A 17661-nucleotide genomic window follows, 5' to 3' on the forward strand; every position below is an offset into this window, starting at 1 on the left:
GGTTAAGGATACAGCTGCCAGGGTCTGCTACCCTTCAAGCGTATCCTTGTCCTAAATTTACGTCTAGACTAAAGACAGCTGGAAGGCTGAGTCAAGCCCCCACTGTGGTTTTGCTTTGACCATGATCATAAGAAGATGTGACTGACCAGCACAGTCTTGAAAAGAGGTTGGAGTACATGACATGCAAAGTGAGAGACTCTGGCTCAGTGTGGCCCCTTCTGTCCACTGCTCACAAACTCCAGGGGTTCCTTATTCTCTACAACAGTTTGAGCCTCTGTCTGACATTTAATGATTTCCCTACAACTGCTTCTTTAAAAATTTACGTTTTAGAGGCCAGCCTGGTGGTGTAGCAGTTAAGTTCGCACGCTCCGATCCAGCGGCCCAGGGTTTGCAGCTTTGGATTCCGGGTGCGGCCCTATACACTGCTCATTAAACCATACAATGGCAACGTCCCACATAGAGAATAGAGGAAGATTGTCACAGATGTTAGCTCAGGGCCAATCTTCCTCACCAAAAAAAAATAAACAAATTATTTTTTAGTACTTTCTGTTGTGAATTCTTTACTTCAATCAAATTCAGTCAGACTCTTCTTTTTATGTCTGTGTCATGGCTCATGGGGTTCCTTCCATCTGAACTATCCTTTTCTCTTCCTGAACAAATCATAACCATCCTCAAAAGTCCAGCAAATATTTTACCCTTTCAGTGATGTCTTCTTAAATCCTCAGAGAGAAAGTAGTTCTTTCCCTCCTATAAAATCACAAAATGCAGTTGATTTGTATGTTTCAGTTCCCATTTTGTAGTGAACTGTGTGTCTGAATTATCTTTGCCTTTCTCCAACACACGATGTCCACTATATTAAACACACTTATAACTACCAGGCCCAGACCAAAATAAAATGCAAAGCACTTACCTAAATTTTTAAATTCAGATTTTTGTTGCCCAATCTTTGAATGTATATTTCTTGTTTGATTGGTTTAATTGGACTATTCTTGAGTGGTATCATTTACTTTATAGAAAAATAATACAAGACTGAGAGATAGCAGCACTTACGTGGTAATAACTAATTAATAGTGGTCTATAGGAAACTCCTTAACATCTTGTAGCAACCTTTAGTCCAGCACTATTGAACAGACATACTGATCTTCCTTATTTCTTTCCTTGGTAATGGAGGATGATCTAATTCATCTCAGAGATACATTTGAAAGTCTAAACTGTTGACTTATCCTGGAATGAAGCTTTCTTTTCTAGGACAGGAAAGGCAACGCGGTTAGTGTGCAATTGCTGTAATGTGCAGGAAACACAATTAAATTTAATTAAGCAGGTTTAATGACCAAAATGTTAATACAGTTCTAGTTTATAATATCCGGCCTTAATGTGTGTTTTGTCTGATGAATTCATAGTGCCTCCCAACATTCATTTGGCTTGACTTTGTTGCCTGTCACAGAAGGAAGTTGAATGGTTCAGAGAGAAGAATAAATAATTCTCCTTCTTGTGTAACATGTTTATTTATGGCACATGAGGGTTATAATAAAGTAGAACAGTTAGGCAGACTAGCATCTATCCTGGAGAATAAGACATGAAGGAGCTAATGAAAATGAAAAGAAGAGAATATAAACACAGATCAGGTAATTACGCTTCCTCATTAACTTCCTTTGCAATCTTGTAAGTGAAATTAAATATCCCAGCATGTTTAGGAGGCTGAACATATTCCATTACTAGGATTTACCTGCTAATAAAATAAAAATATTCTGCTTTTTAGATTGAAATTTGGGTTAATTCTATTGCCTTGCCATCATATCCTAATGGCATCAGGCAATTAGTACTTCCTAAAGGCATCAAAGTTATATTCTAGAATAAGCACAAAGTCATGAAACTTTATAAATTGCAGTGCCAAGAATTTTGTGTGTACTTGTTCTGTGCATTTGCCTTTTACAATGAGGAGTTTAAATATGTGATTCTTTAAAGGTAGTTTCACAGTGTTTCCTTCCGTCTTCAGGGGAAATATCTAATAAAGATGAAAAAAAAGTTATTTTATTTTTTTCTTTTTGGAGAGCAATCATTTTTGAAATACGTAGCCCTTTGCTTGAATAAGTAGCTCCAATTTAAATAAAATATATTCCAGTATTACTTTATCTTTTAGGGATTTAGATATATCGTTGATAGGTGACTAGATAGAGGAGAGCAGAGAGAGAATTTTGTGCTTCCTTCAAATAATATCATATGAAGTAAATGTATATAGTGCTTAAAAAGGAGATTTGGTTCTTGGGAAGCAGTTAGATGATAATGATGTGGGGAAAGAATCCTGGAAGAAAGGCGTCCAGAGGAAGTAGTAAAGAGGGACCTTGACACAATGCAGCACTTCCCCAGCAGTGGTCCTCATACCATCTGCACGGCAATTAACTGGAATACTTAATAAATATGTGAATTCCCAGGCCCACTGAAAACACACTGGGGCAAATCCTTTAGTGCTGGACAAAAGCACCTGGAATTTAACAGACACCTTTGGTGAGTCTGAGGCACATTAAAAATTGAGAACCATTGCTAATGAAAAATTACATTTTTAATTTTTTATAAGTATAATAAAAACTGTTTTAAAAAACATCAAGGCACTTATCTTTACTACTTTCTCCATCTCTTCTTCTCTTTTTAACTTAGCATTTCTGCTTCACGGTTCTCTGCAGACTGTCTGCTTTATAGTCTACCAGGTGGAAGATGTTCACATCACAAAACCTGTCTCTCTATCTCTGTTCAAGAAACAAGCCACCTCTGAGACTACACTCTTTTGGCTTCAAGTCCACATTTCTAGGGAAGGGATTCTCATTGGCTTACTTGGACTGAATGCCTACCCTCTGTCCAATGAGCTATGGCAAATAAGACAGGGCTATGAAATAAAACATGGTTACATGGTCCCACCCTAACTACCCATGAATTCATTTACAACATATATTGAGCATATGCTGTTTAACAGAGAGAGGACACTACAACCAAAATAAAATAGTGAGCAATTAAGACTGAGGGAGAAAAGTTCCAAAAGATGGGCAGATAACTTAAAACATGTCAACCAAAAGTAGCAAAGTAGTGGTAAAAATCTGTGCCCAACAATAAGACAATAAGGTAAATGGTAACATACATCTACTAAATAGAAGAGCAGAAGTTCATTCTTAGAAGAATATATAGAATGAAGGAAAATTGTTCCAGATACATTGTTATGCTAGAAACACACACACAAATTATAAGGCAATAAATCTGTGTTGTTTTAAGCCACTAAGTTCGTGGTAATTTATTATGGCAGAAATAGAAAACGAATATGACAAAGGAGACAGATAGGTAGATAGACAGGCAGATAGAATGCTGCCATTATATACCTATATGTGATAATTATAGTATTATCTTAACAGCAAACTAAATACCCATCACAAGAGAATGGATAAATGAATGATCACATATTTATCTTCAAATGCTATATATCAATTAAAACAGAATAAGCCAAATATTCATGTATCAACATATCAAAATATCATATTGAATGAGCAAAACAACTTATACAACAACAAGTAAACTTTCATACCATTTATGAAATTTGTTTATTAAGCTGTAAACACTGTATATTGTATGTGGAAACTTAGAGTCAGTCAAAGTTCATTGGAAGGTTACCCATCGAATTTGTTATAGTGGTTGCCATTGTGAAGATAGGACAGGAAATGAATCTGAAGAAGATTCCAGAGACACCTTAAAATAGATCTGAAATGTTTTAGGTTTTTATTTTTAAAATTCTAAAGTGAACATATATTAAAAAAAAGGTAGAAAGAAAATAGAAAGATGGGAGGTAAGTAGGGAGGAGTGGAGGGAATAAGGGAAGAAATAACATGTGGAAACCGAATGCCCTGAAATTAAGCTGAAACATTACTTTGTGCTGTGTAAATTTAGGCAAATTACTTGAGTTGTCCAAGCCAAAAAAATATAATTTTTTTCAGTCTGTTGGAAGAATTACAAGAGATAACTTATGTAAAAGTGGATAATAAAAGTCTTACACATGGTAAGGGTTTAATAGATACTAGTTATTTCTCCTTTCCCCAAAATTATCTCTGAGTACATCCAACCCCTCTAGGTACGTGTCTCTGTCAGATGGAGAGGGAAGGATAGATGCTACACCTAGTGCAAGAACTTATTAACCTGATTCACAGAGACATTACAGGGTGGTAGACAGTGCAGGGTAACTGATTTCATTTTAGCTCTATAACAATAAATTCAGGAAGGCACTGGCCCAAGCTGTGCAAGCTCAGGGAGATTGAGAGTGAAGGGTGAGAAGTTTGTCCAGCTCTATCTCTTCTGTGTATTATCCCTTCACAATCATATCATGCACTACACTATAGATGAGCAGTGCCCGGCCCAGGTATTGGGCTCCCCAGCATGGATATAGGCAAGACTGCATCCTGAACTCTATTGGCTATATTGGGCCTAAAGGAGAACTGTTGAGCTTCCTAGTTCTGATCTTTACTTTTTCAACCATATTATCCACAAATGTTGGTCTACTGTTCAGCACCTTTTAGGTAGACGAAAGTGCTTAATCCTTCATGCAATTGTAGAACGCTACAAACTCTAATTTATGTCCTATCCAATGCTAGAGGAAAACTGTTTTCACCACTATTTTGTCTTCTTGACCTTTCTAATGGCGGTCAAGGATATAGGAGGCTAGTGTGACGGTCATAAAATGGGACCAGTAGCACTAATCTTTTGTCTGTCAGATGTCTTGGCATCTCTAAACATACCATTTTCCCCTTATCTACATTGATTAATTTGGAGATAGGAATGTAACCTACTGGGATGTTGAGGTATTAGTCAGACTTTTGAGATAAAAGACCCTACTCTTTCACACTGGACTTGACCCTGGAAGAATAAAGCCATAGGCCTTATGGTAGCAATCTGTCTACTAAGAGGAGTTTGCAATTAAGTCAAAATGGAGGAGAGAAGAGTCAGCAAGTGGAAACAGACCAGGTCTAAATACCCATTAGCTCTTCATATCAAGCTACAGTTGACCAGATCTTTTCCTGGACTTAGTTTTGTAAAGCAATAAATTAACATTTTCCTTTGGACAGTTTTAACAGGGTTTTCTGTAACTTTGAAATGAAAATGGGATGCATTTCCTTCCTTATGGTATACATCAGCCAAAGGAGTTAGTCTGGTAGCTCCAGGTGAGAAAGAGTGCCTGAAGGGGCTTATGGATCCTTCCCAGTAGTATTGAGTGATGTCTTGATTAATAGCCAGGTTCTCACTGAGGATTTAAATATGTGTCCTCTCTTAGCTCATTTCATCCCTTGATCCTCCTTTGGGGCTACATCTTGCTTTCTATAATCCCTAATCCCTGGAGAGTTGGAAGTGGAGATTTGTTGAATGCACAGATATTTTCTTTCAAAATCCACAGTCTCTGTGTGATTCCTTAGTGCTGTGCTCTGCTTGATGTATTAAACTTTTCGGTACCTCTAATTGCCTGAAGCTTCCCTGGACTTCCAGCATTCTGAGGCTACTGTTCTTTGGAGGATATGTTGATTATTTCCCAACTAACAGACGGGCCTGAGGAAATCTCTGGGCATGGCTAAGTTCCACGACTGAAGGGTATGAACACAGAACAAATAGATGTTCAACTGAAAAAGGCAGGGGCTGAGAGCAAGCTCTGAAGGAGGGCAAAACTGGTACCCTGAAATTTGGATGAAAAGAAACCAAGAGTTAAATAATCATGGAAACAGTTGAATCTAGAAGGAAGAGCCACACAACAAAAGGTGGTCAAAGGTAAAGGAAGATCTACAGGGATAAAAGGACCCAAACACATTTAGAGATATGTACTATGCAAAATTAAAAGAAAGAAAATAAGAAACTCACTCATTGCTACTTCTGATAATCTTTTTTCCAGCTTCTTCCACGTGTGGAAATTTGATCTGCTTCAGACTTCCCAGCCTCTGAAGAAGGATGCTTTTCTGTATTCCAATCAGCATCTGATTTTTCCACCAGGCACATGGTGTGTTTCCAGACAACCGCTTTGTCCCCATTTGGAGTTCCTACTCCAGGTACTACAACTTCCTTTGGTTTCAAGGAAGATTGAGATGAAACTTTGCTTGCGATTTTCTGGGTTTAGAGCTAAGTCTTTTTCCAACAGTTCTCCAACAACCAACTGGTTGTCCAACAAATCAATTCAATTCTGACACTAACTCCCCTGAGTTAGGACTCCACAGGTTAAGGACTCAGTCCCATAAGTCTGCCCCCACTGCAGATTGGGAGAACCAGCAAAAATGGGGTCCTCAGCTTATCGACACTTCTACCCAGCCAGCTACAAATTTGGGAGTTCTTTCAACCTCCCTTTCCGTTTCTATTATTCACTAGAACAACTCACAGAACAAAAAAAGATCGCTATACTTATGATTACAGTTTTATCATAAAGGACACAAGTCAGGAACAGCCAAATGGAAAACCTGGAACAGAGTCAAATATATCTTTTACTGTACCAAGAATTTCTCTCTGAAATTCCAGATCAATTAAAACTTCCATGTCACCATTGTTCTCTATTCTTGGGTCTTCATTATTTTCTGGACAGATCAAAACAATGTCTCTGAAAATTATTTAAAATTACATGGACCAATTAGTACTTTTTGATGAAAAAAATCAGTTTATTCATATATATTTTATAAAATCAACATGTAAAATTCTCCATGAGCTTTGCAATGATTCTCTTTTGCTCTAACTGACCATTACGCTCTGAAAGTCTGTAAGTGAGCCTAACAAGTTACACTAGTCATTTCATCTTGGCTGCAGTTATTCATGGCTTTCCTATTTGTATATTATTTGCCTGTTATGATTTCACTTGTTCAGTTTGCATTTCCATAGTTACTACTATATTGCATAATATCTTCAATTCTAAAAGTTGATTATTGACTTTTATTATTCAAGATATATTAGATGCTAATAAGTAACCACAAAACTCAGTGGCTAAATAGAGCCAAATGTTGTCTTATACTCGTTTCATGTCTAAAAAACCAGCAGGGGGCTCCCTCACGATGGTCACCAGGGCTAAAGACCTTCTGAGGCTTCCTCTTGATCCCTGTTTCTTCGAGTGCCATGAGAGAAGGAAGAGAACCTGGTAACTCATGCACTGGCTCTAAAAGCTCTCGCAGAGTGGATGTGTGCCATCTGTCCACATTTTATTGACTAAAGCCCAGTGAGTCTGTCCCTTGGCTTAATTTCAGGTACCATGATCCTATCAGGTTTGGGTAGAAAATCCAAACATTTAATCTATTTTCCTGGAGAGATTTTGACTAATTGAAAGTATTTTTTCCCCATGTGTTGCTATAAACCATTCAGAGGTTTAATAATGAGCTTGATGGCCATTCCATTGATTTGATGCTGCCAAGAGTCTGAGTTTTAATTGGCCTTTTTAATGCAAAGCATTTCTCCATTTTACTTTTTACTTTTTAGAGTTGAGAAGCAGTTCTACTTCCAAATCAACAAGTCCTTGTATTTGTAGACTTTTCCTGTTTCTTTGAAAATCTATTTCCTTGAGCTCACTTTTTCCTTCTGATGTCTTGCCAGATATAGCCAATAACAACCACCACATATCATTAACATTCTATTTTCCTACCACTTCTCCTAGGACTACAAATTCATGAGGTACGTGAATTGTCTTCCAAGCAAAGGTGGAAATGTTACCAAATGTTTTGACCCTGTGTAATGTGGACCATCCTTTTAGGCTCCTATATCAGTTGTCTCCCTACTTGTTGTCTAGGCCTTGTATCAGCAGCACATATTTTAGCTCTGTTGTCACAGCAGTATCCAGTATCAATCAGGATAGATTACATTGACGGATATTTCCATTTGCCCTATTAGATCTACACTTTACACTTCTCTTCACTACTTTGTGCCCTGGGGTAGGAGTGGGGCACTTGATGTTATAATCTGCATCACTGGGTTCTGTTGTCTTCCAGCTTCCAAGAGTGTTCACCAATAGAAGTCATTGGAAGGAGATTGGAGGGTAAAGGGAAAGCAGTGATAGGGTGTTCATTCTCCTGGATTCTTCCCCTTCAGGTCACTATTGTTTGGCTGGATTCCTCTACTGAAGGCGACAGCCTTTGTCAGGGCTTTCCCACATAATGATACTATCCCGGTTCCAGTAATGAACTCTCCCTCATCTTGCCCCTTCAGGTATAGGGGTCATGGTGTCTCTCTAATGTTATAAGCCCCGGGATCCTCTATCATTCCTGATCAGTTTCCCTAACCTCTGATGACCACAACTTCATAAATACACCCTTCATTTAAATCTCCTCAATCATCTAGTTTGAGGGGCTTCCTTTTAGGACTACGATGGATTGGGTCAGGTTTCAGTAGTGAACAATCCCTGAATCTTTGCAGATTAACATAATAAAATTCCCTTTCTTTCCTAGGCTACCTGTTCCAGAGGTGTGGGCAGGGAGCTCTGTTCACGTAGTCACTCAACATCATAGGCTTCAGCTTAGCTCACTCTTCTGTGACCAGCAGAACCAAAGGAGGAGTATATGGCTACTCACGCACAGGGCCTTCTACTTCTGCCTGGATGTGACACCCACCATTTTGGCTTACATTTCTAACCTCAAAGAAGTAAAAGTACCACCGTAACATGCAACCAAAAGGATGAAAACTGGAAGAATTTAACAATTACTTTACAAATGGTTCAAAAGTGGTTTTGAAGCATAAAGTTATGATGAAATTAAAGCAAACATTAAAGCTCATGTTAACTTCATACATGTACATTGTTGTAAGAATGATAACAGTGCATATATAGAATATGATTCTGTTTGTACTCAAGCAAGTAAATCTATTAGTGTAACGATGTTGCACAATTAACCAAAAAGGAAAGTGTATGCTCACAGATAAAGAACTGAAAGTTGAATTGTATTCAGGCCAGTTTCTGAGCCTTCCAGATCTGCTCAGCTCCACTCCAGCCCTGGGCCATGGGAGTAGCCCGAATGATGGCTGTCATTGTTCCCATGGGTTTAAAGCCGAGCTCTGTAACCACTGCATTTGCCACATTTTCTAACATTTCAAATTATCTTACCACCTAGAGAGTGAGAGGCGGGTTTCAGCAAGAGTTCTAGTGCACACTTGTGGTATGAGATGAGCAGCTCCAACCCTTCAGTGTGACCCAACAGGACTCCTGAAAGTGCCAGGTTCCCAGTAGCGACCCAAAGGGGCCAATTAGCAAAATGCAGAAGAGTGAAAAAGGAAATATCACGTGAAATGATCTTGGACCAAAGAAAGACAAAAGACTGGAAAAAGCACACTGAATGCCTGCTTTCCCTTCCTCTCCTGAGAGTTTTGGGATGGTGCTTGTCACGCGGCCCCTCTGCAGATATTTCACGAGACCAAGCAGCCGACTGCACATCCTGAGAAGCTGGGACAGTTCAGTAACATAGGACTTTCAGTTCACTTGCCCCCTTCACCACCTCACTCCCCGTCACCCTGGCTCTTGTTTCCCTGTGAATGTACTGTGTACACGCCACGCAGCGTTGACATGAAGCTTTGCCTCAGGAGATATTTGCTAAGAAACCTACGCTTAGAAAACTAGTACCAAGGATGGTCATGGAGAGAGGAACTTCAGGAGGAAATTTGGAATTGGATTTCCAACCTGCCTGAAAGTAATAAAGACCCAGTTGTTTGGGGGTGGGAAATAGGGTGATAAAAATCCCTGGAATGCGATAGTAGTAGCATTATTAAAAATTTTAGCGGTAAAAAAATTAGTAGAATTTAGGTATATTTGGTGTTTTTGCTCATCATTCTAATTTCAGTTTCCTCTCGACCTTTATTACACTTTTGCCCTGTAGAGTTTCTTTTTTCTCTGCCTCTTATATTTTCAGGTACGTCCGTGAAAATCCTTGCTCAGACTGTTGGCTTTGTTTAATGACAGACAGATACTCTTTATCAAAAGCTATAAGAAATGCTGAAATGTTGGGATATTTACAGATAAAGACCCATTTAATCACATTCCCACAGAGAATGTCGGTTGTTAACAGACTCATTCCAAAAAAGAAATCTACTGAAGTGTATTTTAAATTAGTCATTATCCTTATGCTGGTTTTACAGTTGCCATTGTAATTTTCTGACCCAACTCTGGCTGGTTTACTTCACCTAGCCAGACAGGTAAGCACACCAGTCCAGGTTTTAGTAACAGGATACTTCTCACGCCAAGCTACAAATCAGGTCAAACTCACTAGGAAGTGAAAGACAAAGGAAGAGTGCTCTAGGTAGCAACTGACGTTAACAGAAACTCTGACTTAAAATGGCTCCAACCAGTGGAGGTTATTTATCCCACATAAGTCTGGAGCTTGGCAGTTAATAGTGTTGTTTTACCTACCCAGGCCTTTTTATCTGCCTGTTTTGTCATCCTTATGTGTTGGCTTGTGTCCATGTGTTTATTAGTTTGTTAGGGCTGCCATAACAAAGTACCACAGACTGAGTGGCTGAAACAACAAAAATTGATTTTCTCATAGTTCTAGAAGCTAGAAGTCTGAGGTCAAGTTGTCGGCACAGAGTTGGTTTCTTTTGAAGCCTCTCTCCTGGGCTTGTGGATGGTCGTTTTCCCCCTGGGTCTTTGTATGCTCTTCCCTCTGTGTGTGTGTGTGTGTGTCCCAGTCTCCTATTCTTATAAAGACAGCGGTCATACTGGACTGGGGCCCACCTCAATGACTTCACTGTAATTCAATTATCTCTGTAAAGATTCTGTCTCCATTACTGTCACCTTCTGGAGGTTAGGACAGCAGCATATGAATTTTGGTGCGGGGATACAACTCAGCCTGTACCACTGTGGTTATCACTTTGTGGTCATAAGATGAATGCGGCAGCTCTACAACTCCTATTTACTAAACATACGTATATTAAACAAACAAACAAAGAAAAGAGAAAGGAATGGGGCCTGTTATCTTTATCTCCTTTTTAGGAGAAAATCAAAGGCTTCCCATACCACCATCCCTCGCTCATGTAGTTGACCCATTTATAGAAGATTGGACAGCACTGTGTCACATGGTCACTCCTCGCTTCAAGGGAAGGCTGGACAAGTGAAAGGATTTTTCAGTATCAATAGCAAAGTGGACAAGGAAAAGGATGATTAAAAATGAGTTTTCAGCCGCTCGAACTACAGAATGTGTTCCAGAGAATTTCATCGAATAGTTAACAAACATATATTTATTGACCCATTACTAACGACAGACACTCTACCAAGCACTCAAGATATGTGAGTGAGCAAAACACAGACCCTGCCTTCACAGAACTTAGAGTGTGGTGTGGAAGACAGACAATTAAACAGGCAATTGCAGTGCTGCACGACAATCGAAAAATACGGAGCCGCAGAGTGTACTATAGAAAAACAAAGGAGAGGCAACCAAACTAGTCATAGAAAGTCATGAAGGGCTCCACAAACTATGTGACATCTATGCTTTTTCCATCATTCATATGCAAGTAACTTAACATGTACTTTGTAGTAGTGTTTTAAGCAGTAAATTGATGTGCCAGAAATCACAAGCACAGGGCTCAGCACAAAATAATTTAAAAGCGTGTGTCCATTTATTGATAATGGTGTTTTGTTTGTTTGTTTGTTTACTATGTCACAATTGCAAACTCCTTTGTACTTTTCCTTTTTTTAAAGATTTTATGTTTTTCCGTTTTTTTTTCTCCCCAAAGCCCCCTGGTACATAGTTGTATATTCTTCGTTGTGGGTCCTTCTAGTTGTGGCATGTGGGATGCTGCCTCAACGTGGTCTGATGAGTAGTGCCATGTCTGCGCCCAGGATTCGAACCAACGAAACACTGGGCCGCCTGCAGCAGAGCACGCGAACTTAAGCACTTGGCCACGGGGCCAGCCCCTCCTTTGTACTTTTTAAAATACATTAGAGACTATTTGAAGAGTTCCCTTTCACTCAGTTATTCCAATAATAAAAGGGAAGTGGCTACTATTATTTCTTCATTCTACAGATGAAAAAGTTGAGACATTGAAAAATTAAGTGATTGGCTCAAGGTCATGTAGCTATTAAAAGGCAAGGCTGGGAGCTGAGTCTACAGTCCAGCTTTAAAGATCAGGCTCTTAGCCACCCTGCCATTGGACACTCGTCATCATTTTCTGCCTCTGAGATTTACTTCAAGAGGTGTTAAAAATACACTCATACTAGAACTATAATCTTTCTTGATGTCTGAGTCTCTGTCTCTGTCAATGACCTGCTACTACGCTACTTAAAAAACTGTAGATACTTCCAAGTAAGACCATGGAGTAATCATTTTCTACTGAAATGGCAAAAACGAGGGAAGCTCTATAAATTCCATCAGGACATGAAATGCCTTAGTTTTCCTAAGGCTGGTGATTTTCTCACTCATGTCTTCTCTTCCTCTGGGATACACTATAAACTAAATAGCATTCATTTGGCATTCAGACAACTTGGATACCAGATTTTAGAAATTGTTTTTGGTTCTTTCTGGGCAATGAAATACAGAAGTTTTGCTTTTATGTAGCAACTAACTCTTTCTTGTTTTGTCACTTTAATTTTATTGTTCTGTTTTCACACTTTGTTTTAATTTTATCCATGCTTGACATGGTAGTCTATTTGGTTCTTTGTTTCAGGAAATAATTAAAGGAAATATATTCAGTAACCATAATATGGCTTTACTTTATTTGTTCAATGGCACACATTTCAAGGTCAGTAAAGCTTCAATTTTGCTTCACTTTCTTCTGGCTGGGGAGAGAGCCCGGCGAGGTAGCATATGCAACAATGGGATTTGAAGAGTACGTTGGAGAGAAAATAAAAGAGAATTTGTCCTTACGTTTCATTTCTGGCATCAACTATTAAATGTCTACATACTACTTGCAATTACTCATAATCAAATTCTATGCTTTGAGAAGTCAGCAAATCCACCATCCTGAAAATGCTGGTTATTTTTATGCAAATACCTATTGTGTATAAACAATTGTGACTCCAGAAAGTAGACTTTTCTCTGTAGCCAAAGAGGGAGTAGCAAGTTTCTAACTGTAGCTTTTAGAGCTTGCTGCTACCTACTACTCATTTTTCCACAGTGATCTCTAGTCTGGATATTTTGCAAAACTATTTTTTATTTCCAATTGATAGATGAAGCTTTCATGTCTTGCTCACCATTTACACTATTTGGAGTTATATGAAATGAGTAAATAAAAAAATTGTGTCAAAGATTTATCAAGGTCCCTGATAATTCCCAAGAATGAGCTCTTTTAGTTTATTTTCTATGATGCTACTATTTCTGCTTTACCTTAATGTAGCAGCTCATAGTCCTTATGTTGCCTGTGATAAAGTATGATTTCTATTAAAATTGCAATTGATTCTGTGTAATAACTACATTTTGATATAGACCTTCTCAGCTTTCTCTTGGCAATGCCTATTTATATTTTAAAGTCTGTATGGACTTCTCACTTGAAGTCAATTGAGTTTTATTACATTTTAATTTTCCTGATACTGTGATGGCATAAATTAACTAACCTCTGATGTGTTTCAGCCTTGCCATTAAGATCTGACAAACAGACACTTGACTGTATTTATGATGGTTGCAGTTTTAGCTCTGTCCATCTCCAGAGATCAACCGTGGGGGTGTCACGGTCACTCTAAGCCTCAGCTTCCTGGTCTTCAAAATGGCAGTGACTCAGCCTGCCTTCAGTGGATGGCTGGGAGGGTTGAATGACAAGGTAAGACTTGGCTTCTCAACATGAGGAACAAGGATTCCCAGGAAGAAAAAGCAGTAATCAGGAGGTGCAGAATTCTTAGAATAAAGATGGTGCACCTTCCAATAGCAAGGATTTCACTGAAAGATTTTGGCAAGAAAAATGAAGTAATTTTATATTAAAACCTATACAAATGTATTATAGTATGAAATTCAAAACCTGCATGAATGTTTAAGATAAAATATTCAAAAGCAATAGTGAGGAAGGCCTCTCCTGGCACTGAAATTCCCTTCTGTCACCTTCCTCTCTTTGTCTCAATCACCTACCCTCCTACCAAGCTTGCATGTTTATTTTTCTCCACTGTTAAGGAGACTTGAGAAATAAGCATATAAATATGCTTAAATATGTATAAAATGGCATTCACACATGTAATATTAATATCACCTTTTGTCTTTCTGAAACTGTGTGCAATATCTTGAAAATCTTTCCACATTTCTTCAGTTTACCCCCTAATACAAGTTGCCATCTTCATTCTTCCGGATCTCTGCAACTGTCTTGCAACTGACCTCCTGTACCCATTCTGGTCTCTCTCAAAGTCATCCTCCAATCCTCAAGTGAAGTAGTGTTTCAAAAACTGATCCAATCATGGCACCTTCTACTTAAAACCCAGCTATGACTTCTCATTTTTCTCAGGAAAAATATAAAAGCCTTTAACATGTCTTCTTGAGCCTTCCATAGCCTATCCCTCATATTTCTCCTCGTTCTCTTTGTTCCTACTGTTCTCATCTCTTTCAGCCCCTAGATGTTCAAGCTCTGTCTTACCACAGGACCTTTGCACATACTGTCCTCTTGCTAAAATGAACTTCCCTCCTCTCTTCACTTAGTGACTCCTCCTCTTGCTTAAGATCTTCCACGAGAAAGCAAACTTCCTAGATAAAACTTTCTCTGTTCACTCTAATTAGGTAAAATTCCCATTTTAAGTACCATTGTACCTTACATCTCCTTTGTAACACTAACTACAAATTACAACCAAACATTATTTGTTCAAATATTTCATTAAAGTTTTTCTTTATTACTTGTCTACTTAAGCTTCATTGGTCTACTTTGTTCCACAGTGCCCATAATAAATCTTCCATCTGTATTTGATGAATGAATGTATAAGTGAGTAAATACAACTACACTTTGCATAACAATTTTCATCACTGTCATTTTCCTAAATATTTTATGGACAAATATCTGGAAAGTAGAGTTATAATATTCTCCCCCACTAGTAATATTACCATATTGCATGTCTCATTTATATAAAATTTTATTTTTGGCATAGTATTGGATATATAGCAGAATAGAATGAATTTTTATTAAAATGAATTGAATGATACAGTTTATAAGGAAATGAAGAGCAGCTATATATTCAATTTTAAGTTGCTTGTTGAGATGTTCTCCAATTGAGACAGAACTATGTGTATGTCACTTAGAAAGAGTATATTACGTTATCATCTATCCTCTATACACTCTCATGGAGAAAGGGGGAAGGTTCCCAGATAGAATTGATGTATGGGAATGTAAAAAAATTATTAGCACTTAACCGTAGGGGGATTATTACCTTTATTAGAGAATTAGTTATAGACATTTGAAAGCTGGATTGTCAAAGTGATAACTTACTTGCTTATGTATTAAACATCTATAATAGGCGAAAAACAGTGATAGGCATTGTGAAGATATCAATTTGAGTAAGAGGGTATCTCTGTCCTCTAGAAGCTTAGGATCCCATAAGAGAAAAAAGTAAACTCAAAATACAGTCAGACTGCTGTAATAAATATTATAGTACAGCGTTAAGGGCTGAATAGTACCCCCCCTTCATATGGTCAGGTCCCAAACCCTGGCACCTCAGAAAGTGACTGTATTTGGAGAAAAAGCCTTTAAAGAGGTAAATAAGGTAAAACAAGGTCATACGGGTGGGTCCTAATCCAATATGACAGGTGTCCTTATAAAAAGAGAAGATTAGGACACAGATACACACAAAAGGAAGAGTATATGGAGACACAGGAAGAAGACAGCCATCAACAAACCAAGGAGGGAGGCCCACAGAAGAATTCACCCTGCCAACACCTTGATTTTGGACTTCTTGCTTCTGGAACTGTGAAGAAATAAACCCCTGTTGTTTAAGCCACTGTGGTACTTTGTTATAGCATCTCTACCTATCCAATACATACAATGATAATCAAAATGTTTTAGGAGCATAGAGAAGGAAAAAACAATTTTGCTCAAGCTTTATAGTAAAGATAGCATCTCTGCTTATTTATGGAAGTTTCACAGCAAGATCACATTCTCCTCTGTTTCCCTGGATCACTCAGTAAACCTCTCAATTTCAAGTCTTATCATTCAACTCCAAATTTGCTCACCCGGATCTTAAGCCTTGTCACTCAGAGTCCTCTGTACTAGTTTCCTTTAGTGCTATCAGAAATTATGACAAACTTAGTGGCTTAAAACAACACAAATTTATTCTCCTTTAGTTTTGGGAGTCAGAAGTCCAAAATGAGTCTTATGGGACTAAAATTGAGATGTCGGCAGAGCTTGCTCCTTCTGAAGGCTCCCAAGGAAATTTGTTCCTTCTCTCTTCCAGTTTCTAGAGGCTGCTTGCAATTGTTGGCGCATGGTCTCGTCCTCACATCACTCCAACCCTTTGCTTCCTTTGGCACATCTCCTACTATACTCATGTGTTGCTTAATGATGGGGATATGTTCTGAGAAATGCATTGTTAGGGGGTTTCATCATTGTGCAAACATCATAGAGTACATCTACACACACCTACATGGTGTAGCCTACTACACACCTGGGCTATATAGTATTAATCGTGTGGGACCACCACTGTAAGTGCGGTCCATTGTTGACTGAAATGTTGTTATGCAGTGCATGACCGTACTGACTTGGAACTTTATCTCCCTCTTGTAAGGACTCTTGGGATTATATTGGTCCACGTGGATAATACAGGATAATCTTCCCATCTCAAGATCCTTAACTTAATTATATTCACAAAGTCCCTTTTGCCACGTAAAATATCCACTGGTCTTGGGGACCATAATGTGGACATCTTTGGGGGCCTTTATTCTGTCTAGAGAACCCCACGTAACAGATCTTTTATATTCCCGCATCCTGCTCTCTAAGCCCAGTCTTATATCTTCCATTTTCTCATTCCTATTAAATCTGCTCATTGAACTCTAAGCAATATCCATTTATCAGATCTTTTCATTTTCTTCCTGACCTTGCTTCTGTCATTACTCTATGTTTACCGTAATTTGATTATCTGAACTACTCTCTCCCCCGATTCTTCAATTTTTTATTGTCATACCGTTGCCCAGCCAGCCCCCAAACTGGATCAGTCATTCGCTCTCTCTTCTCTCATTGCACTGCTGCTCCTGCAGAGTAGAGGCCCACACCACAGTGGTCTCCAACCTAACTTAGTCTGCACTGAGGGAACTTTAATTTTACTTGTCCCTTTCCAGTTTTAATGTCTATTAAAAGAAAACAAAACAAAACCAAGAAAATCCTTTTTACCCTTCACCTCGAACATTCTCAATCCTCACCATTTCTCAGTAGATAAATTAAGTTCTCATTTCCATAAAATCATTGAGCCCAAGCAAGAACACAAAATACCTTAATTTCTTATTCTCCTACCCACAAAATCTAGAAAGGCGTCTAGCGCATTTTTCGCTCAAAAAATACTCGTGAACTGAACTAAACTGCATTTTAGCATGAGGGCCTGCAGAGACAGTTGTGAGGATAGGGACCCATCTCCACTCTCCTAGGAAAAGGCCAGAAGGCATGTAGATTTGACTGTGCCATAGTGCTGCTTAAAATCTTTGTTGGTCCCCAGTCATTGTCAGAGTAACTTCTAACTTCTTAGCTTAGCGAGGAAAAGTCTTCCAAATCTTTCACATAGCTAACCCTTTTGCATCTCCATCTTGTATTCTC

General features: G+C 38.5%; 1 long non-coding RNA gene across 1 annotated transcript; it reads left to right on the forward strand.

The window, feature by feature from the left end:
- Window positions 1-1543: 1543 nt before the first annotated feature.
- On the forward strand, window positions 1544-9772 carry LOC139082637 (uncharacterized). The gene is made up of 3 exons (XR_011538844.1): window positions 1544-1625; window positions 5909-6062; window positions 8427-9772. It is a non-coding gene; the product is annotated as an uncharacterized lncRNA (long non-coding RNA).
- Window positions 9773-17661: the final 7889 nt, after the last annotated feature.

Source organism: Equus przewalskii, chromosome 3 (assembly GCF_037783145.1).
Source record: "Equus przewalskii isolate Varuska chromosome 3, EquPr2, whole genome shotgun sequence".
In the NCBI taxonomy this organism is placed as follows: domain Eukaryota; kingdom Metazoa; phylum Chordata; class Mammalia; order Perissodactyla; family Equidae; genus Equus; species Equus przewalskii.